The sequence below is a fragment of the Prionailurus bengalensis genome, chromosome D3 (assembly GCF_016509475.1).
Source record: "Prionailurus bengalensis isolate Pbe53 chromosome D3, Fcat_Pben_1.1_paternal_pri, whole genome shotgun sequence".
Lineage (NCBI taxonomy): Eukaryota > Metazoa > Chordata > Mammalia > Carnivora > Felidae > Prionailurus > Prionailurus bengalensis.
In genome coordinates this window covers 61990553-62014843 of record NC_057356.1, presented here as the reverse complement: position 1 = coordinate 62014843, position 24291 = coordinate 61990553, and positions in this window count along the sequence as shown.

Sequence of the window (24291 nt, the reverse complement as noted above, 5' to 3'; positions counted from 1 at the left end):
CTCTGCATTCTGTTTTTTATGGCAAGTTTCGGGGAGCAGTGGGAAGATAGAGAGGTGCTGGAATTGTAAGGCTGTGCACGGAAACCTTGGTTTCCATGTAGGCTGTGAACGAGCAAGAGAGGGCAGTGTTGGCACATGTAAAGCAAGTCATGGAGGTTTACAGGCTCAACTATGAAAGACATTTTTTTTGTTGTTGTTTAAAATTTATGAATTCTTATTGTTGTTTGTCTCACCCCCCAAACTATACATCCCCTCACACACACATTTCTCTTGGAAGTCTTGCCTGACCCTCGTCAAATAAGAAACCCCAAAGTAACATCTAGTTGGAACATGAGCAAAGATTTAACTGTGATGACTGGAGTGGAGAATGGAAAACAAAGTAAACCTGGGAAGGGAAAGAATAACATGATAAATTACTTGTAACTAAATGGAATCATTTCAATCAAAACCATTTTTTTTTAAATGAATGAACTTGCTTCTTTGCTTGATTCTAGCTTTAGCAAGAAGATCAAAGAGATTTATGACCTGTGTCTCTTCGAGCCTGATGCCAGAAATGAACATGTTCTCATTAATAGTCATTTTCTCGTCAAAAGTAGGCTTTTATGCAGACAATGTGTATTGCTTTCATAGCTTGCTCATTGGAAAAAAATTTTTTTTATTAGAAATTGGATGGCTCATCTTGGGGATGATGTGTTATATGCGTGCTTGTGTGTGTTGGGGGCATTTAATTGCTTTTATGTTTTAAATGGTCCAAACTTATGTGGCCCATATATATTTCAACTTTGAGAATCCTGCCCATTTCGGTGAAGTAGGACACTCAACTGACATAGTGAGAGGTCCAGCAGACAAAGGTCAGTCTCCAGTCTTTGGAATATTTTAAGTCTGATAGCATGAGGAGATGAGATTTCTCTGCAAGTTCAATTTTTGCACATTTTAGGATGGCCAGCTTCATGCTGTGACTCTACAGTGTGACTTCTGTGGAGACTTAAGCAATTATCTGCTGAATTTAAGCAACAAAATCCAAAAAACTGAATAACAGAAAAATAAAATAAATAAATATGAATCTTTCTTCTCCATTCAGGAACAGGATGTTTTGTTCCTCTTCACTGAATGGTTTCTGTCTGCTTGTTTGTTGACTACACCGGCCCCAGCCTGTGTTGGAGTATATATTTAGATACACAAAGAAATTATCAAGTAGGAATGACTGAAAAGTTCAATTAAACAACCAGTTTGAACCTTTGTCACAAAGTTAACCAACAGGCCCGTTCTGGGGAACATTATATAACCATGTGTAAAGTAACGACATATGCTTAGGGAAATATTTCAGTTTGACTTTAAAACTAAGATGAAACCAAGGCAGAACATCACCTATGGGCCTCAAGTCACTGGGCTGGCTTATGCCCCCACCCCTACACCAGACGTGGCTTATGCCCATGGAAATTTCTTAGCCTTACATTGCTGTACAGAACATTCTTCCAAATTGACTGCTTTTTTTCTCAAAACATTACATGTTTTGGCTTTCATGACACTACACATCCCTAATTTTCTTTCCACTTCTCTGGCCTCTTTTCCTCAGCTTCTTTCAATTCCTGCTTATTTCCCCAGCATCTAAATATTAAAATTCCTTCAGTATTAGTCCTAGGTGCTTCTGTTCTACACTTTCTCCTAAGGGGATCTCATCCATTGCCATCCTGTTAAATGGCGTTGATGGGGTTCAGGACATACTATCCCAAAATATGGCTCCTTAGCTTACTGATTTTTTTAAGCTAAAGGAATTTGAGACACAGTAGGTGCAAGAAGGACTCTCTGACCTTCATCATTTTCCCCGAAGCAGGTCACAAGACCCTTATGTGAGAGGTGCCCTCTCTATACCTGGAGTAAGTGAGCATCTTTATATCAGAAGATGGAGGGATGCAAAGAGGGATCTGAACAAACGGGCCATACTAACTTCCCTCCAGTTTACTACCCTTTTGTCTTACCACATTTTCCCCACAACTTTACACTCTTCATCAAGCCTAGTATAACAGCACTCAGATTTAACTGTTTCTTTGGGTCTTCATTTCCTTATGGAGTTTTTTGTATTATAAAACTAATATTAAATAAATGTGCATGCTTTTCTCTTGTTAATTTATCTTTTGTCAGTCCAATTTACAAGGGCTCCAGCTGGAGAACCTAGGAGGGTAGAAAGAAAAGTAACTTTTCCTCCTTTGTAGCATCTCTACATTGATGACTCCCACATTTCAATCCACCCTGACCTTTCTTTGAGCTCCTGACTTGTATAGCAGCCCTTTACCGGAGGTCACCACTTGGATGGGTCACAGAATTTCAATGTTGAGAAGACTAAGTGACTTTCTAAACTTCCTTTTTTTTCCAATACAATTTCCCCCCAAACCTAATCTAGAAAGGCTTTCACCGTTTATCCATCTGCTCAGTTTGACACACTTCTCTCTCTCTCTCTCTCTCTCTCTCTCTCTCTCTCTCTCTCTATCTCTCTCATTCATTCATTCGTAGCTGTGTTCATCTGCATGTTCTGGAGTGTGCACGCACATGTGTATTTTAAATGCATATATTTCTCCCCATCTCCAGTATTCTAACCCAATTCCAAGCCACCACTATCCACTCTCACCCAAACTGTTACACATTTCCTAACAATTCCTACATTAACATTCTTAGGCTCTTCATTGCATTCATTGTGTAACAGAGTAATCTTTTAAAATAGTTGCATGATCATTTTGCATCCCTAAATTCTTTGCATCTTTAAAATTCTTCGGCATCTCCCCTTTGACGTTGAATTACATTTTACCTATATACCTTGGCCTACTAGACCCTTGCCTTCCTTTCCAACTTCGTATCTTACTCTCTGCCCCTCCTTCACTTTGCTACAGCCCTTTGGACTTCCTTTGGGCTCACTTGCTAAACTATTTTCTAACTCAGGATTTCTGCACATACTATTCCCTTTGCTTTTCCTAGGAATGGCTTTTTGTCAGCCTTCATGTGTAAGTTTAATGCCCACTCTTCACAGAGTCTCCCTCTGACCACCAAACATGACTCGCTTCCTCTCTCTGCTTCTCTATATCACTGTGCCCTGTTTTGCTCCCACAACACAATGTAAGAGAACAGAGAAGATAGTTGTTTTATTCAGCAAGTATTCGCCCTGTGTTAACAGCACCTGCTACATATTAGTCCTTCAATAAATATGTATTGAAGGAAGTAATTTTAAAAAGAAAGAAGGAATGGATACACCTTTCATAATTAGTGAAATGGCTACTTTGGAAGGCAGTCTTAGAAAAAGTAAGTTTTCTTTTCTTTTTTTAAAAAATTTTTAGCGTTTACTTATTTTTGAGAGACAGAGAGAAACAGAATATGAACAGAGGAGGGGCAGAAAGAGAGGGAGACACAGAAACCGAGGCAGGCTCCTCTGTCAGCACAGAGCCCAATGCGGGGCTCAAACCCATGAACCATGAGATCATGACCTGAGCCGAAGTCGGATGCTTAACCGACTGAGCCACCCAGGTGCCCCCAGAAAAAGTAAATTTTCTTAATAAGCTAGAAAGGCTTCTCTCCCGGCCACACACGTAGGTTTATTTATAGGATCAAGTGGCTTTGTGGTTTGTAGGCACTTTAATATAGAAACTATTCTCTCTTTGTCAGGTTATGATATGGAGAAAGCAGAGGTCACTTGACAATACTATCTGATCTTAGAGACAGATAGTATTTCCTCTAATGAGCTTGAAAATTCCTGCTTGGAAACATTTAATGTGCCAGTGCAAATATTATATTTAGTTACTTCTGATATGATGCTATTAATTCAAAACCACCTGTCCAATGTGACAGGAACGATCATTTAAAACAGAATTTGCCTGGACACACATTTTGGGGGTTCTTCTCTTAAGACCAAGACTGTGCCTGCACATGCAGTGTATGGCTCCTAGCAGATGGGGTCTTGCTCATTCAGGTAGCCAAAACATTTTTAAGTGCTCCATGCATCTAACTGGATAGTGAGGAATTATAAGAGCTGGATGAATCTAAAGTAAATAAATAAATAGCAAGCAATAGAGCATAAAACCTTGACTTGGTCCAAACAGTGAAGATTTCAGAATGAGTTAGAAAATTTCAAAAGGAAAATGAGGCATGAAGGTGTTCTACTTTGTGGTCTGCCTGATACCACTGTAGTCATCTGTGTCCCCATCATTCTCTGGATCTCAAGGTAGTATTTTTGGCAACCTGTAAAACTTGTCCTTCTTATGTTGCTCTAGTGGGCAAGATGGGTTACGTTAGGAGTAGCATACTAAGTGACATTTAACCAGAAAATGAACGTAAGTAAGGGAGTACAGAATGAAAAAGATTACGATGCTGAAGCTCCTAATCAAGCCAATTAAATTTTCTTCAAACATTTTTCAACATTATACACATACATGACACAGTTTACTTTGAGTGAACTTCGTCACAGTTTTTAAAATACCATTTTTTTTTGCATCAAAACAATATGGGATGCTGAAATACACAGAAACAAAGACATCTTTCATTCTGAAGAAATTACACCAATCCGTGAATATTAGCACATGCAATTACTGAACACATTGAAAGCTGAAGTGTTAAAATGTGATTTAGTGATGAGTTTTCGGAATCTGGCCCAGGCCTTACTCTCCAGAAGGAGGTGGGTAGCAATGTATAGTGTCAAAGATATGGAAGCTAGTATGCATACTACTCATATGGAAGGCTTCAGATCCATAAGTAAAAGTGAGTTTGAAAACAAGTATCTGCCTGTCTTCTTCCATGTTGAATGCACAAGCATACATTTGCCTTCCAGGGTCAACTGGAACCCTTAGCACTTGCCCGCTATTTTTTTCTCCACACCTTTACAAATAGTGTGCTCTTCTGCCACTTCCTGCAGACGGGCGCTCCTCTAGCCTGTCACTCACACTTTTCCTACCATCTTGAACTTCCCTTCCCTCTTCTCATTGTTTATCCACATCAAACCAACCTCCATAAGCCCAGAGGGTAGCTCTTATCTTTAATCCAACCTTTTCTGGCCATTTTGTTTAAGGGGTAAAATCTTTCTCTTTCGAATTCCTATAAATGTACAGTGCAGTTCACATTTGACCACATGCTGCCTTTTGATGGTCTTCTGTTATCTTGAACTCATATTTGCATTTTGAGCAATTATTTTTGTTCACTTTTTATAGATTTAAGTTAGGATAAAACTGGATATTAAGTCTTGATGCCAAGGCCCATGACTGATATATTTACTTTGTAATTTTCGCAGAAGTCAGAACAGTGTTTTGAAAACATCCATTTACAACTGCTAGCTTCCTTTTTCAGAGCCTCCTGGATTGGCTAAATTTCCTGCACAGAAACACTGTAGGGAAGGTTTTCCTTCGAACTCTACACACTCTTTTGCATCAGGTAGAGACACATCTGATTTTTTTTTTTTTAATTTTGATTTGTAAAGTTACTTTAGTATCCCTCCATCTCCCCTCAAAGTCTAGCAGTGTAGATTTCACTCCAGGGTGAAAACCAGCTGTGATGGTACAAGGAAGGGCGAGGACTCTGGAGGTGAGAATGTCCTGACTCCTTGGCCTGCCACAGAGATCTTGGAGCAGTGCTCGACTTCTTTTTTTTTCCTGTTTGTTTACTTTTTTACCTTCCCTTGTTATCTTTATTTGCTTGTGTCACCAAGTGTGGATTCTAATCGGCAGGAGCAGATTTTGGTTTTGCTCCTCTGATGTGCTGCATGCTCTAGATACAGCAGTGCATCCAATCTGCACAACTCCCATTCAGGTGTGCCTTATTGTCTCACTTATTGGATGAGACCATGGGGCTTGGAGAGGGTGTTACGTAGGATGTCAAAAGTAACACTGCAGGATTGGTGGTGTTTTGTTTTATTTTAAAAGAATATGACATTTGTTACACATTGAACACAAAAACAAACCCCTCTAAATAGGGACCAATAGCATTCCTTTTATCCCTCTTCTGGTGCCCCCAGGCCTTCCCACTCTGATGCCAGTAAAAACACCATTTCCGCTGTCCTGCAGTTATAGGAATGTATGCATAAAAAGAACAAAAGGTGGCAGTTGGTGAGGCTTTATGAAACAGAAGAACTCTGTGGGATGAGGGGGGCTATCATAATTTTGAAAGGAGGTACCCTGGCCCTAATTCCTATTTTTTTTTCCTTCCGATTTTCAAGCCCTCCTGCCACTGTTAGGGTCCTGTGTTTAGGATTTGTGTGAGCAGTCGAATTTGACAGGTGTTGATCATCTGGGTTACAGAAAGGGAGCATGTGAACAGGTTTGCTATAATGACAAGAAATTACGGGAGCAGCAACATTCAGTGTGATGCAGCACAAAATCCTCTCCATGAGGGCTGAAACTGCATCAAACCAAAGCAGTGCCGGGCTGTGTGCAGCGGTCACCAGCTACCTTTAGTGATAACGTTGCTAGGATATGAAACTCCAAATGCACTGTTAGTGTGAAAGTGGGATTTCGTATTTGGGTGGGGGGGGGGGGGAGGAGGAAAAAAGAAAAAGGAAAAAAAAAGAAGAAAGAAAGAAAAGAAAAAGTCAGGAAAACAGTCAGTCCCTGGTGCTTTTCCTGGGCATTAGAGGCACAGGGATGACATCACCAGCAGCCTATCAGAGCTCTCCAGCTTTGTTCAGGTTCCGAAGCCATGTCATCATCGCCGATGTAGCCCAGAAATGAAAATAGAACCATCTCTAAATATACAACAATGAGAGTCAAGCATTGCTCTAAAAGGATGAGAGAACCAAGAAAAACTCCTTAAATCATAGCATCTTCCTTTAATAAAGTATACATAAATCTAGAATTTGGCTCCTGGAGCCACTAACCTTGGTATTCAATTTAGTCTGCCTGAGACTTTACAAACTGGCAGTCAAAACTAATTAATGCAAAACTGAGACCACCACCCAGTCCTTCCAGTTTGTCCCCAGATATGGGAGAGAGGCAGGCCGACTCGTCCCTAAAAGGCGGCTGTAGAGCAGGACCATGGCTGCAGTGTCAAGGGGACAGTCTGCCTGGTTTGGGGCTGACTTGGAAATATAGGGGGCTCCCCAGCAAGGTGGGTAAGTGGCTGTCATTGTCAATACGTTTCACTTAGCTAAGAGCACAGTTTACAGTTGTTGAAGTTTGATTGATCTGTTGATAAACACTAATGTTTTCCAGTTGACAATTTCTCCGTGTTAATTTCTTTAACGCTGGCAGACCTGCCTGGCAGGGCCCTATAAATAGTATCAGTGTCATCATCCTTTTTAAGTTATTAATGAGCCATCGTGTTTCAAGGGGCTGGGATTTGGGGACAGGTTGTGCTTGACTGCAGTTTCTGACATTGATACGTTAGCATTTGGAACTTGGTTGAGATGAGAACATGTTTCTTAAAAAAATTACAGCACTGGCCAAATGCATCCATAATAAAAGAGAGTTGTTTATAATTAGTGACTAATTAAACTTTGGAGAGAGGAATAAACTGCCAAGCCCCTACACGCAGCATGTCCTTGATACTGGGGCATTAGTATTGTCCCCACCTCAACTGCAGCTGCCCTCTGCTTTCTTTGCTACCTCTCTCCACACATACCCTGTTATCACTGAGATAAATGAATGCCTGACTCTGGAAATCAGCTTCAGCCCAGACTGTTCTGTCTGCCAACTGGTGACAGGGGACCAGAGCAGACTTCTCCAATTAGTAGAGTTCCCCATCAGGCAGCTGGACGCACTGTGTTTATGTTTTCGGACAGCACACTGCAGCAGCTGGGCCTCTAGCTGAGGTCTCCTGCATTGATAAATAGGAGTCTAAAAGTAAGACAGACAAACGGACAAGGTAGCATGATCTCTTTTGATGACATTCTCTCAATCCAACTCATCTTACTCCTTAGAAGTAGTTCAAATGAGCACCAAAGGCATATATACAGTAATGATGGTGGAGATGGCCTGCATTATGGTGGCAGGACTGCTGGTTAGGTGCATTGGTTCTAAAGGGCACAAGTATGAATGGACAGCTGACCAAGCAAGGTTTCTCATCACAACAACTCAGGAATTTCTCCAGTCTTGAGTTCTTACATTGCACAGAGGTGACCCTTTGCTGGACGAGGATTTTCTATTTAAATGCTTGTCCCCAAATCTTTCATAATTATCCTATTTCCTTGACTTTGAACACCTAATTTCTAATTACATCTATGTTTTCTTTAGAGTTGATTTTGTATTTTTGACTCATAAGTAAATATATTCCTATTCTAGTTTCAAAAGTTCCTATATATATTTCCAAAATAATTTATTAAACCTGTTTCCATCCAACATATTGCATTTAGAAGATCCTGCTCAGTTATCCTAACTTAGCGAAATGCAGGGGCTGATGGTCTGGTGTCTCAATTACAATATATGAGACCTGACAGCCTAGGAACATAGAAATACAGAGAAGAATGTATACATTTAGTGTCCACTAAGGAGATTTAGCTCAGCTGAACAAAGTAAAAACAAGCTCTTAGTTTCTCTGCTGTGGCTGCCTATTTTTCATGTCTTAGCAAGGGAACTCTGCAACAAATAACAGGAAAAAAGGCAAAGCTGATAAGACCTTTTTTTTTTTTTTTTACAATAATCTAATTAAGCTACCTACCATCCAAAGAATATTATGGAAAATTTAAGTTGGAAACTTTATGTAAACCAACAACTTCCAACACATAATTGTTAGCCAAAAACTGGCACCAAAATTAACAAATGTCTGAGTTCAACGATATTAATATTTAGAAGCACTGAAAGGTATTCTTGAAAACAAAAGTTACTAATCTGTTCACTGTTGTAATGAGAAATGGCTTTATAATACTGAGATTTGCTTCCTTAGGTTGGAAGATAATTTGAGATATTTAAGGAATAAATTCAAATTAATGAAAATTAGCAGATCCAAGCAGCATATTGCAGGAGGCTTGATTAAAGTTGAGATGTGATTATAAAACAATAGCAGCTAGAAGGAAGAGAAGTGAAGGAGAAGCAGTTGTGTTCATTTTTTCTTGGGTGGATTCTGAAACGGCTGTCAAGGTAACTCAACAATTAGAATTGCTAGAAGATCTGAGTGATGACAGCCTTACTGGGACAGCTATGTCCTCACCAGGAAACTAATGTGAAGAAGACATACACTTCACTAAGCTTGTTTGAAGGAAAACCAGAAATAGTCTCAGAAGCCACTGTCCATTCCTTAAGCATCACTACCAGAAAATTGTCCAGAGCAATCATTGGCAGCTAAGAGGCTATGGGGATGGCATAAGAAATTGTGGAAAAATATGGAGTCAAGTGGTTATATTTGCTTGGTCCAGAAAACTAACAATATGATTGCATGTATGAACTCCATAAAGATTCCCAAAAGGGTAGGGAAAAGTTGCCATAATTCAGAATAACAGAGAATAATGTGGATGTTACAAGAAGCATGTGGACTGCAGATCCGAGCCAGGTGACTTGCAGAAGTAAAATTTCTTGACTTTCTTGTTGTTCATCTTCAAAGTGAGAGATGTAATGAATGATCTATATTAACATAGATGGCTTCAGTATTGTATTTTTTGTGTTTAACTATCTAAAATTTACATATATATCTGTGTTATATATATAATATATATCTAATATATATATGTTAGATATATAATTTGTATATAATCATCTAAATTATACCATATATACATAACTTGCGCAAATACATAAATATATATGTAAATATACAAATAAGTATATAAATATGCATATATTTATATATTTGTGCATGTGAATATGTATGAAAAAATGCATTGCCAATCTGGTAGAAAATGTTTTCTCTAAAATCAAAGTAGAGTTAACCAGTTATAAGCAATCTCTTTATAGCTGTAGTTTTAATATATCTTATGACCATTCCCAAAGGAAGTCTATCTTTCTACATTTCAGAATTCATTTCTCTGCCCCAAAATTCTTTCCAGATTTGATTAAAGTGTCTTTTCTCAGACGTAGAACAATTTAAAACAAGGGAAAATCTGTTTTAGGGAGCTTTATCCCATTAACTCAGGCTTCATGATTCAAGGTAACCCTATAGGTGAAACAGGTCTTGGCCAGGTGGGTTTTTTTGAGAGGGGAGGAGGTTTACTTTCAGTAGTAATCTCTCTTAGCCTTGAGCTGAAGAAGACCTCCTTATGCTCAACAGAACCACAGATGGTGTTATAGGGAAGCCAGAAGCAGTCACCAGCAACTTTAAATCAGCAGTAATCACATTCCTGGTACCATTGAAAGAAACCTCAATAGGTTTCTTTCCTCAGTAGTTCTGATTTAAGACAAAAAGGGGCATGTTACAAAGAAATAAATGTCATTAGGGGTTTAACTCCTGTTTTGTTAAATGTACTCTCTGGCTGTAGGCTTTGGTCATTATTTATTCGGACTATTATCTACACCAGATTTTTGGAAAGGAATGTCATACATGCCAGAGATAACAAACATACATGTGTTGATGCTCACACTGCCTGCTGTCAAAATATCCCCTTCTTAGTGAGTGCAGTAAGCATTCCATTTGCTGCATTGGCCTCTGACACAGGCTTCCCTGTCCATGAAAACAGGTATATTCTCCTGTCCACCTCCGCCTCTGCTCACAGATGCCTCCTCACCTGCAAAGACACTGCATGGTCACCTGTTTCCCCATGCCTAAAATACTGCTTACACATGAAGATTTCCCTTCACATATTAGCCGTTCTGTCTTATTACCCACTTTTAATTTTTTTTAATGTATATTTATTTATTTTGAGAGAGAAAGTGTGTGTGCAAGAGTGGGGGAGGGGCAGAGAGAGAGAGAGAGAGAAAGAGAGAGAGAGAGAGAGAGAGAGAGAGAGAGAGAGAGAGAGAGAGAGAGAATCCCAAACAGGCTTCCCACTGTCAGCACAGAGCCCAAGGCTGGGCTCAAACTCATGAACTGTGAGATCATGATCTGAGCTGAAATCAAGAGTCAGATGCTTAACCAAAATCAAGAGTCAGATGCTTAACCTACTAAGACACCCAGGTACCCCTATTACCCACTTTTAAGTTGACAGTGACAAAAGGTGGCTATGATAACCAGAATGAACCAATGAGTACACCATCATCAAAGAATGATGCAGTTATGGTCATCCAGTTGCCCTGACTGAAGCAGAAATAAGGACTAGCAAAGTGCTTAGAATAGTTGCTCAATAAAGATTAGGGGTGTGTGTGTGTGTGTGTGTGTGTGTGTGTGTGTGTGTTCTGCATGTGTGGATGTATACAGTTGTAAAATGGGTCAATACTTTCTAATGAAGAACTGAAAGAGGAGAAGAGGATTTATGTTTAATACTTCATTGTGCAGAGACTCAATCTCATTTAATCCAAATTTTATAGTATTTTCTATTTAATTCCAATCTGAATTAATCTCTATTATCATTATAAATAAATATTTGTTAAATACCCAGATAAATGTTGTTTTGGAAACTATAAATGTTGACAAGACATATGCAAGTCTGAGTTGTATTCTACTGTGTAGCAAAGCGAATGTCTCTAGAATTTTTACCTAAATCTAGAAAAAAATTCATGGTGAGTTCAGTTATAGAATGATTGGCTAATTCCTATCACTTGTTTTACCTATTAAGCCCTCCACGCAGACTTTAGAGGTGTTTTAATGAATACCCTGCCAGGATTTCAGTGTAATGTGATTTGTATTAGAACCATTTAAGGACAACCCTGCAAAGGAAGTTTGCTGCTATTTGTTCTTATTATGTGTACAGAAGGACAAAAAGACAATTTGTTGTCTGGTAAGTTTTCTATGATTCTGGTACATTGGCTCACATGGATGCCAGTTGGGAAACTCCCCAACAGCGTCGACATTGTGTATTATGGGAAATGGATGGCTAGTAGATACTGTTGTGTGTATTGCCTCTTCCATCGGTGAGTGGCATATATTTGGAGAGACACTGCCAATGCCTCAGTATAAACACAGCATAAACACTTAAAACCTTCCACTCCAAACTATAAACTGCATGCTCCCTCAAGCTAAAGCCTTCCTGGAATACTCTATGCTTTATTGATTTCCCTCTTCTCTGAGCTCCCAAAGCTCTTAAAGTCTGTATCACCCCATTAAGAATGCTTTCATATACCATCTTGTACTATTAACCAATTGTTTCATGTGCATTGGCCTTGTTCAATTTGATTGTTAGTACCCCTTCTTCCTCATTTTAGCATCCATCACTAAGAAAATCCTTGGAATGTAATTCACACAAACAACTCATTGAATTACTGGCTAATTGATTAAAATACCCGAATTTACAAATTACGTCTTGAATTTGGGTTATGCTTCTGGTTTTGTCTGGGTTTCAACAGGAGGATGATATAATGAAGGGTCAAGAATAAGAAATTAAAATAATACCTCAAATGTCATCCAGCTGCCAGGTAGTCTATTCCCAGGGAATACTATATTGTTATTAAAAAAATGGCTTGTCTTCCTAGGGAAAATGTTGAGAACATGAACATAATTACAGAAATAATCTAAAACTCAAAAGATGGCCATTGAATAAAATTAAGGGGATTTCAACCCAAGTTACTAGGTTCAGTATTTGCCTCCATGCAAAAAACCCTGTAAGCATTAAACTCTTCGGTTACATAAATGTTTGTGTTTCTACATTAGAAGCATAATGTTATATACGAGGTATTATGCAAGCACAGAGAGTCAAGGGTGGGAAGAATCAACCAAATGAGAAAAATCAAAGAAATATTTGAAAAAAGGGGTGCTTATAGGAGGAATATAGCTGAAGTTAAGGGGACCATGCTGAAGCATACAGGGGCTAGCAGTTATTGGATGCTGATATAATTTCAGACTTGAAGAATCAGGAAGAGGAAATAGTGTTAAGGGAACACAATGAGAGCTGAAACCATGCAGAATGAGCTGCTCAGAAGGGACTGCTGGAGATGTGATGTGAAGCAGAAGGAAGAGGGTAAGAGACCTGTTCCTCCCACTTTTTGATTTCCTCTTTGTGCCTCCCATAACTTAATTGGAAACTGGTTCTAGTCTCATTTAATTGGTCAGAGTAAGTCACATGACCAAGAATGTTACAAATAGGACAGAAAACTGTAATCCTCACTCAGGGCAGGACAGATAATATTGTGAATGATAATACAATCTACCAAACTCACTGAAGTCTAGAGTTACTGGAATAGTAAACAAGTTCTTGAGTCACCTGGCCACTTGGGGTAATGATACTATGTATTGGTTTTCTGTTCAAGGTCAGGTGCACAGTCTATAGGACAGCATCTTGACTTTAGAGGGTCCTATTTCCCTAAAGGTTTTCCTGACCTTCCTGAATATGTGAGTTGCTAAGAAGTGGGTTGCTTATCTCATGCTACTGCAATGTCATGTCCCTATTTTACCTTCCAGATTCATTTCCTATACTTCTTTCCTTTGTTTTTTGGCCCAAGAGACTGACTTTTATGGCTTGTTTTGCCTTTCTCCCTTCTGATTGGATTTAGTCAATGGGAAATACTTAGCAGAAAATCAGAGGGCAAAAGCAGAGAGAGAACTGGGGCTATTTTTTTGAAGATTTATTTCCCTCTTTGACATTTGGCATTAGTTGTGTTCTCCCCAAAGAGATAGAAAGCCCTTTCAGTGCAATGACTGTGCTATTAGCACCTTGTACTGTTGTACGATGTATCAGCATTGTCTTCATAATTGTCTGCATCCTGATGACAGTGTTTCTAGTCAGTCCAGATTCATGAAGTTTATAGACCACTGCTGAAAAATTGCTTGTAGACCTTACATACCTATGGAGGGTGGAAGAGTATTTTTATGTTTTTGATGAAGTATCATATTTACATATTTATAGTCTGTATGGTATTGTTTTTGTATCCTAAGCTGTCTTTTGTGTCCTAAGCTGTATATTTGAGTTTTTATTCCATACATGATGGAATTCCCAGGTATCGAACTTTACCTTCATTTGTCTTTGAAAAACCACATACCTGTTCACACTACCCAATAAATAAATCTCAGTCTGCCTTTCACTGATCATGACACTATTTAATTACTCCTATTTTATTACTCAGCAAAATCTCTGCACATGATTCAGGGCATCTTATTCTTAGGTGGATTCATCATATTTCCTTTTTTTTTTTTTTTTTTGGTATATCTAACCTTTACTTTTGGTGTATTGCCTAAGTGAAAGAATAAATGTTCTCTTTCCTTATTTCTCTTGTATAATGTCTTATAATTGAGTGATATTTCTTATGAGGTATGTTTCCCTTAGAATCTCCTTAAAAAGCAGTCAGCATCTTAGTGTTTTTATAGGAAACCTATGAATCATTTTAGAGCTTGGAAAGATGAAACCTTTTGCCATTACTAGTTGCCACCAGAATTAAGTTAACTTTCAACTGAAACAAAGATTCCTTGATGGAATCGGGTTAGCATAGTTGGTTGGAAAGGGAGTAGTTTGGAACAGGTATTTGAGGAGGGAAAAGCAAAGTCATACAGGTGCAGTAGGAGTAGGAGATGCTGCTCATCACACTACTTTGGTGAGATGGTTCTAATTAGAAATATCTGATGTCCAGGTAGTGTTATTTATCCACAGAAGAGAGCCCTGCATATTGCTAAAGACACTCTTGTCAAATCATCCTTATGAGAGAAGAGGGCAGATTTGATGCTGCATTTCTGACAGCTGTTGCTGCTTCTGCTGCTTCTGCTTCTTCTTCCTTCTTCTTTAGTAGGTACCCGAACTTCTGATCCTGAGATTAAGAGTCACATGCTCTACCGACTGAGGCAGGCAGGCGCCCCTGAGAGCTTCTTTTATAAGCAAGTCTGCAGCCTCTAAACATGCATTTTTTCCCCTCCAAGAATGTCTCCTGCTCTTCTCTCCCAGAATGCTTCCCTTCTGCCTCTCCACTTTTAACAATTCTCACCATGGTTCAAGATCTGACCATATAGTACCATCCCAGTGAGCTTCTCCATTTCACCCCTTTTCTGATTAATCTCTCCTCTGAAGTGTAAGACTCATTGCTGATAGAGCTCGCTGGCTAATTAATCATATGCTACTTACATTGCTCATACTCTTTCCTTGTATTATTATTTAACTTTTCATGCGTACATATTATCTTCCTACCTAAGAAAGGTGTTGAAAGAGTAATTTTACAAGGCCAATTCAATTTAGTGCACTGAAGACTGTACAAGGCTTGTGCTGGTAATACACTATTTAGTTGAGCAAGTGTGGCAGCCTCACCTGTAAATAGAATTGCTTGTAGCTCTTTGTGATTTGGGGTATAGTTAATGAAGATAGCCTTGTAATTTGATTTTTAGATGTGGATAATCCTTCTGATATAATAATTCACTCTCCATTTTATCATATTGATGGGAAGAAAGAGAAAATTTTTTTCTAATGAAGAGTATCAAAACTATGGGTGGACATTGAGTGATGCTATGAAAAGGAGGATATCAAGACAGGACCCGAAATTTTGAAGAATGCTGGAATCAATTAAGGCGGTATGAACTAGGTTCCTGGGCAATGCTCAACAGGGCTCTCTAGGGCTTTCTAGAGCTACCATATTTCTTTAAATGGGTTTATTTACCAGGCTTTCAATGAAGAACCATTCAGGGCATAAAACCAGTTACAGGCTGGGAAAAAACTAAGGTTTCTGATCTAAAGATGTCAATCAGTTGACATACTAAATTAGAAAGGCTAGAGCACATAGGAATTGGTATGAAGGGTAAAATACAGAGTGAGAAAATACCCTGCAGTGCAGAGAGGTATGAAGCAGTTTGGGACAAGTCCCATGAATATGATTTTTGTTTGGCAGGTCAGCCTTAATGGGAGAGTCACTACAGACAAAACATGCAAATTAACCAAGATCTTTGAGTTGTTTAATTATCATCAAAATATTTTTTCCTGCGTAGGACACATGTATGAGTCTATTGGTAAATTATTTAGAAAAAGTACAATAATGTGCTTTAATATTTATAATGATTATTTGCCCTGTAATAAGGTACGTTCCTTAAGCACACGTTATAATTGTGTTTTGCTTCAGTCGCTAATGGTTGCTGTAAGTCTCCACCCTCACACCATGGCCACACACTGGGCACTACATAAAAGGCGAACTCCAGTTCTTCCTTGCTGTTCACAGCCTTAGTTCTGAACCATTGGTCTTGACCCATTTTTTTGTGCCACATCCCAGTCTGCCTTTGATCATCTCAGCCTCAGCCCCCATTGCCTGTTCTCTCCTTTCTAGCATCACCTTGCCTTACCCTTTATCCTTGATGTGTTGCGCTAGCATTCCCAGTTCTCCCCCCAGTGACGCTAACTCCACTGCCATGGGTAAATGCTCTTCCTCTTATGACCAGGTCCGAGAAACCCCTAGATCGGTGCTGTTCCCTTCAGTTTCCTGTAACTTCTACTCTCTCCCTCCAGGTAGCACACCCTGTCCATTCATCTTCAAAATGGGCATCAGGAATATTATCAAATATCAAATATTATCAAATATCAATGCTCTCCATTTCCCTGTCATGAAGGGAATGCCCTATTCCTACCTGTATCCCCATAGCACGTATCAAAAATTTGAACACATGTTGAGAACCTGAGAGATTTCATCATTTATTCATACATGAAAGAAACCTATAGAACACAGGGGCAGATAGAGTTGTCAAAATGGAAGGTGGGTGAAAAAGCAAACTTCCAATTTTGCAGTTTCACATCAGCATAGGCATTTTGTTAATTGTTTGCAAACTGGCTTTTAGACGTGGGAATAAATCAGTGATAGTAGACAATGGAGAGGAGAAGCAACAGCAGGTTACCCCAGGGCCAGCATGGCCCAAGGTTGTCATGGACCATAGTCCTGCTCTGACCATTACCCTCTTCTCCTCATCTAAATGGTAGAGCCACATTCAGTATTATGGCCTCTGCTCAACTCTTCCCTCACCAAACCAACCTTGGTACTGAGCTTATACAGATTTTCTCTAAACTCCCAGCACTGGCTTGTTATTCTAAATAGTTTGTTCAGCAGTTGGTTTGGATGAGAAACTATCAATTACTATATGATTTTGTTACTTTCTCATCTCAGATAGGATTACAACTCTTATAGAATCCTTCATAGTCAACCTTTTCAACATTGTTTCATATTTAGGCAATAAGAGGAAGAGGGAAAGTCATGGTACTTTTTTAAATGGGAGTTTGGGCGGGAGATAATTAAAGATGCAGGTAGACTGAAACATGAATACTCTATTGTCAAGAGCAGCATTGAAGTTTGCCACTTAGAATGATTTGAGAGATACTTAGGTAAGTGGTGTGATCTTAGTCCACAAACTCAACAGTATGGAAATAGTGCATTTTCCCCCTAAAATTCAACTTAGTAAGAATTCCAAGCCACCATTTTGTCATAATGATAGGAAAGTTAACCTTACTCATTCACGATTCTTTTTGCCCTAGGAGCCCATTACATGTTGCACATTACAAAGATGACTTCTGGTCTTTGGTCAACTGCCCATTCAAATTCTTACCTAAGTCCTACAGCCACATTAAATTGTGAAAGGACCTTAAGAAATAAGTAACAGAGGAACAAGGATATGCCTCAAATATATTGAGGTTGTTTGGGCAATATATTCAAATATAGACATCTGCATATGACTTTTTTTGTGCTCCTACCTGCCTATTCCAATGGTGTAAAAAATTTAGAAAGAGAGTTGCAGTCAGAAATAAAGCTATTGGCAGTTTCTGAGTCTTGTGATTTGGTTTTCTTTGTTAGTTTAACAGGGTAAAATATTTATTAATCGAGAAGCTTCAGCCAATGAGGGTATGGTCATAAATCAACTTAATAAATGTGTTTATATGTACTTCAGGAATTTGCTGAAATTTAATTTAGGGCATCAGTATCACTGAAAGTTTTGTTTTGTTTTTTGTTTTGTTTTGTTTTGTTTTGTTTTGTTGGTTAAACAACAGAAGTGTATTGTCTCCCAGTGCTAGAGGCTTGAAGTCCAAGATCAAGACCTCAGCAGGGTTTGTTTCTTAAGAAGGCTGTAAGGAAGGATCTGTTCCATGCCTCTCCTGTACTTTCTGGTGGTTACTGGCAATTGTTGGCATTCCTTGGCTTATAGAAGCATCACCCTGACCCGTGCCATCTTCACATTGCGTTTTCTCTGTGTGCATCTTGTCTGTCTCTGTGTCCTCATTGGAACTAATTTTGACTCTTTTGAAAAGTACACACCTTAGCCACTAATTTATATAGTTTCTTTTCTCTAAGATATAACTCTCTGAGAAGATTCTGCTATCTGTCTGCAGATTTTGCAATTCCTTCAACATCCCAGAACTGAGCCATAGTCAATGTTTGGTAAATACTTCAGAAATAGACTGGAGACAAAAATGAGTTTCAATTTGATTATTTTGTTCCAACTCATATTCAACTTGTATATTTACCCTGATTCAAACAGATCTAATGAGGAGACACAGAAACCCGAAAGTATTATCTCACCATAAACATTTTTTTTATCTTCTTAAGTGTAAACCTGTCCATATTTAAAATGACTCCCCATCACTTGATGTGGAAAGATACTTTTTTAAGGGGAAAATGGCTGCAAATACCACAAGCCATAATATTAAGGTGCCCAGATGAGTGCTGGAGCCCTGGCCAGGCAATAGAAGGGGAGAGGTAAATAGGGCCAGCGGAAGTACATAGGAATAGTGGTTGAAGTTTAGCTGACTGTAATGCTCATAGGTTAGAGCAAGTACTCATCCTCCTAGAGATTGTCCTTTTCTTTTCTTTTTTCTTTTTTAAGTTTGATTTATTTTGAGAGGGAGAGAGAGCACAAGCAGGGGAGGGGCAGAGAGAGAGAGAGAGAGAGAGAGAGAGAGAGAGAGAGAGAGAGAATCCCAGGCAGGCTCTGCTCCAGGCTCCACACTATCAACATGAAGACTGATGCAGGGCTCGAACACACGAACTGTGAGATTGTGACCTGTGCTGAAATCAGAAGCCAGATGCGTAACCGACTGAGCCACCCAGGTGCCCAGGTGCCCCTAAAACTTACCATTCGTAATCCCATGTTTTGATAAAGTTGAGTTTGAATTGTGGTTCTACGTCACACTGTAGAGCCCCTGGAGAACTTGGGATGCTTGGACTAGAGGGTCTAGAGAGTTGTTAACCTATTGATCCCATAGGGAATTATGTGCATTTGACCATGGGACCCAGAACAGCACACTCTGCTGGCATGTTCTGCATTCTTGCTAGTGGCAGTGTGAAAGTCACCTAGTCTCTCATGAGACCTGAAATTCTCAGACCTGGAAGCAACTGAGGTCTTAAGAACTAGAGGTAAAATGAGGACTAGGTGTGAAGAAGGGCAAGCAAACCTCCCATATAAGTTTAACAGGACACATTTTGCAAACTTTACTTTGTCTCTACTTCCATGTTTTATAGTCTAAGGCTGTGTTCCACATTCACTGATCCTCAAAGGAGCAGTTCAGGTGTTTAAAAGCCTTGTGAAAGAGCCTTCCTGAGAACTGGGATTTGCCACTCTAAGAGGAAAGAGAGATAGAACTTTATTAGCATAATGCATCCACTCCCTCCCCCACCCTAGACCCTCAGAAAGTCAGTGTTAACCTAGAGGGAGGCCAAGTAAAGGATGAACATCAGAAGTGTGAGAAAAAAGCAATTTTGGAGTGCATTAGCCCAGGCAGATAGGAGAAGAATGAAAGCTGTAGTCCAGGGGAAAATCAGAAATGAGGTTTTCTTTTCCAAAAACAAGAAGAGAAGACAATTACTGTGGACCTGGTTGGCAGGCTTGCTTTGAGATACTAATTCACGCTGAGCTTTCCTCTTCACCCTGAAGGGTTGGTGGAGAAACAGGATTGTTGCTGGAGGGAAAATCAGAGCCCTGTTTCCTTAATGCCCCCCCAGGGCCACTCCCTGTGGAACTCCTTAATTCTGGATTTGCTTTAGGCATTCCACCCCACCAGTACACAGCCTGGGGCACAGCTCTGCTGATAAGCTTTGGGCAGTGGACTGGAGTGGGAGGAAGACTCCCCATAGGAAGGATGGGGACCAGCAAATAAGAACATTTTAGCCTAGACAACTATAGAAATCTGTTTTAAGAGACCTAGACAGGCATTCCCCGATATAACAGCTTAAATTCACTAAGAAATAAGGCTAGAATTTGGAACAAAATTGGAATCATTTTTTTCCAATGTATTTTGCTGCCTATTGACCACTGCCCAACACCAGCATGTGCAATGGTTGGCTTTGGCAGTATCCTCCTAGGCTCAGTATGAAGATTTCTAATGTCCTAGGAAGTCATAGACTCCTTGGAGAGGAGGTTTAAAGCTGTGAGAAGAGCAACAGATAAGGGACAGAATCAAATCACACAAAATTTTGCATCCAGTTTTTAATGTGTTAATAAGATCTTTGAAACCTATTCTTTAATACCCTAGAGATTTTTGGATGTGAGGTGAAGACCTTGCTCTAGACATGTATATGCTCACTGCTTCTGTGCAAATGTTTAAAATAGACTCAGCAATCAACACATAGTGATTATGGAGCAGAATAGTCTAATGGTTAAGGGTGTGGAGACAGTCTTCAAAGCAATTGCTTCACAAGCATTGATGATCACACTTTATTGCACAGTAGTAAGTGTATAGCATCCTTATCTCTATCTCCTCCCATCTCTATGAGACCTATAAGACAGGAGAAAGACTATTCCAAATAGATTGGGCTCAAAGAAATTACAGGGTAAGGTGAGGTAGGCAATACCAATGGACAAATTAGCTGATATAGTAAGACAATAAGTGGTAGTACTGAATGTTGTACAATGAAGATGTGCAGAGAAAGGACACCTCAACCATGTGGGGAAGACTGATACTTCAACAGTGCCCTAGGTGGCGAGTAGGATTTTATGAGATGAGAAGACATTAAAAAAAGGATGAGGAGGAGAAGAAAAGACAAAAAGATGTGAAAACATGCTAAGATGAGAATGAGACAGCCTGCAGAATAATCCTAACTAAATTAATAGGATAATGGTAAATAAACATGACAAGGTAGAGATATCCCTGCGAGATTCTTACTGTTTTGTTGAACTGTATAAAGAACCCTGCTTATAAAGAACTATCCAGAGAATCTTCAACTATATCCAAAGGAATGGGAGAGCGATTTCAGGTTTCCAAAAAGGACCAACCTATAGTTTAATCCACTATAGAACTGATTGCCACTGGTTGATCACATCTAGGGAGCTGTGGCCAAGGGAAATAAAAAATAAGTGTTTACCAATGAGGAGTAAAACCAAGTCTCATTTAATTCAGGAGCCATAGATACTTGGAAAATTCAAACAAGAGTATTCGACATATTTCTTGCACTTAAAATGATTAATCGGTAATGATATTAATAAGTCAAGTTGTCACTCTAAAAGCCCCCATGGAGAACTCCCACTGGAATGGAAGCTACATCCTGTAGCCTCACAATTGGGATGAAAATTGGACTCAATAATAGCAGAGGAAAGGAGAAATTAAATGTTATAAGCCTGATAGAAATGAGAGGGCATAGGCAATGAGAGTTGAAGAGCAAAAGGAAATTTAATAAGGGTAATGTAATAAGCTCTTCTGTCTGGCAGACACTGAAGGAGATGACTCCCCCACCCAAAGGAGAAGGGATGACAGGGATGTCTAGAGAGACTGATTATTCAAGGGAAGCTCAGAATATGTCCTGAATGAGCTAGCTACAATGGCAAAAAATGCCAGGGCTGGGATACTGATGATACTCCCTGAGACAACTCTCCAGCATCCACTCCATCTTCACGGTAGCTCAGCCTCTTGTTACATATTTTTATTATCAACTCTGATGGGCAGCCTGGCCCTTACCCTTGTCCCATCCATGTCATTGCTCAAAAAAAGAACTGTCTTAGCTACTCACAAATGTCTATCACTACATGCTTTGGGACCAACCATTTTTATTCAACACTTTTGCTTTACAGTAACTCCAGGAAGTGGTTAAATCAGGAATTATTATCAATATTATGCAGATGTGAAAATTGAAGTACAGTATGGTAAGTGGGTTTTCCAAGGTTAATTGTGAAGCTGGAATCCGAGGCTCCTGGTTCAGAGTTCGGCTAGCACACCTTTTTGTTTTCTCTAAGAGTAGCAAGAGGAGCAGTAAGTATTCTCTCCCCTCATGTTTTCAGTACAGGTCAGAGAGCAGGGCTCTGTACTGCTAGCTATGTAGAATAAAGTGCTGTCATAGTAAAATCTGATTCTGGCATAAAGCTTTACAGAGAGACATTTTGCATAACAAAGTCATTCTTGTATCCCAGGAGGAATGGTGTACTGTAATAGCATTTTGTTGATCTGGTGACAACAAATAATCTACAATTAATAACACTATATAATAAATGTTTTCTTTCTTGGCTGTTGATAAAACATGCAGTCTCTAAAATAAAATACTTGTTGGTTTATTGCTTAATTATTGTTTAATTATCACTATTTTAAAAAAAGCAGTTGATGGAAGAGTGTATTTTGTTAGACCTCTAGGCGAGAAGGCACACTCCATTTCTGTACCAGCCCAGCTCTTCTGAGTTTGGTTTCTGTTCTGAAGCATTACTGGTCAGTCCTCCTAATCTTTTCCAGCTTTCATCTATCACCATTCTGCTGCCAATCTAGCAGAGAAACAAAATGCTATGCAAACGATAGTTGTGAGAAGCAAATAATCTTGGAAGAAGAAAGAAAATATGGAGTTAACTATATCAGAAAACATCTTCTCATTTCTGAAGTCACTATAAATTTCTGAGTGCCCTATAAATATTTGATGGGTTTTTTGTTTTGTTTTGTTTTGTTTTTTAGCTCCAGCTCATGCCAAGGGTAAATATGGTTACAGAAAGAATCATTACAAGATGAAATAATTTGAATTTTTTGCAATATTGCTATAATGAAGTATGATTAGTATCTCTTTTCATGGCATCTACTCGTATTAGGAATTAGAAAACAGACAGTTAATCCTATCGTTCTGCCATACCTGGAATCTTTTTGAACAATGCTTATTAACTTTCCTTTTTTAATCACATTTCTACAAAGTGCTCCACCCCTTTGATCTTTGTCTTATATAAATATATATACATCTGCATGTGTACCTATACATACATATATGTGTATGTGCTGGTTTATTTTGTAATCTGTTTAGATTGAAATATTGTCAAAAAAGAATCAGTTGAAGGAGGGCCAGATTATAAAATGCAGTCACCTTTCATTCAGTGGGAAGGTTCTAAATTGGTTTTGATTGGGTTTCAAAAGCAGGATTGTTACTGCCTCCACGTGGAAATAGCAATCCAGGACTAAAACTTAGAACAGTCATAATACTCAAGGCTACACACTCACCCAGAATACCTAACCTGTGCCAAACCGTGAGCTAAATTACTCTCCTATATTACCTTATTTAACTCTTCTTAACATTAGTATATGGCAGGTGCTGTTATTTCACTGTGCAGATTTAAAGAAAATGCAAGCTAAGAGAGGTTAGTTGCATTACACAGTGAATGCAAGTAGAGCTTAGTGAAAGTGGGAGTCAAACCCAGATTTCTTCTCCTCCGGGCTCTGTTTTTAACATGGAAAAACTTAGTAAAGATAGGTTAAGAACAATCAAACTAGTGCATGATGGAGGGGCATTTAGGAGGTATAGAATGCTCTTTTTCTGAATCAAAACAAGGTAGTACAGAAATTTTAGACCAGTATTTCTCAATCCTTTTTGGTTATTAGCCTACCCCTCCATGGAGCCTTTTAGAAAATGTCTTCCTAATTGCTCTCCCCATGAAATGTTCATTTGATAAAATACTGTTTTCTGTGTATGTGCTATATGTATATTTGCACTTTACACATAGAGTAAAAAAAAATTTTTCATCCCTAGGAACCAATTTACATTTCTGTTGAGAATGCAAGTTCTAGAGTTATCTAAGTAGTGATAGAAAACAGTCTTAATATTCAAATACATAGATCCCAGAGTAGTAAAAAAATCTTTAGTCTTTATATTTCTATTCTTCTTTTAACTATAAAGATTTTTCTGGTATTTATAAAGAGTGAATACAATTTAATCCAGTATGGAGGATTTTGCTTAATTAATTTTTAAACGTATTTAATTGACTGTTACTTTGCCTCATTTCAGCATGTTAAGAGATAAATAAAATACTAGTTAGAACTAAATTGACCTAAGTGGGTGCTACTGTTAGACAGTTATCGGAAATGAAGACACAGTCTTTATTAGCAAATTTTTATATATTAGGAAAGATGAAAAAAAGTAAAAATAAAAGCCTTAAGTATAAAACAGTCACCATTAGCTAAACAAAGTTTATATG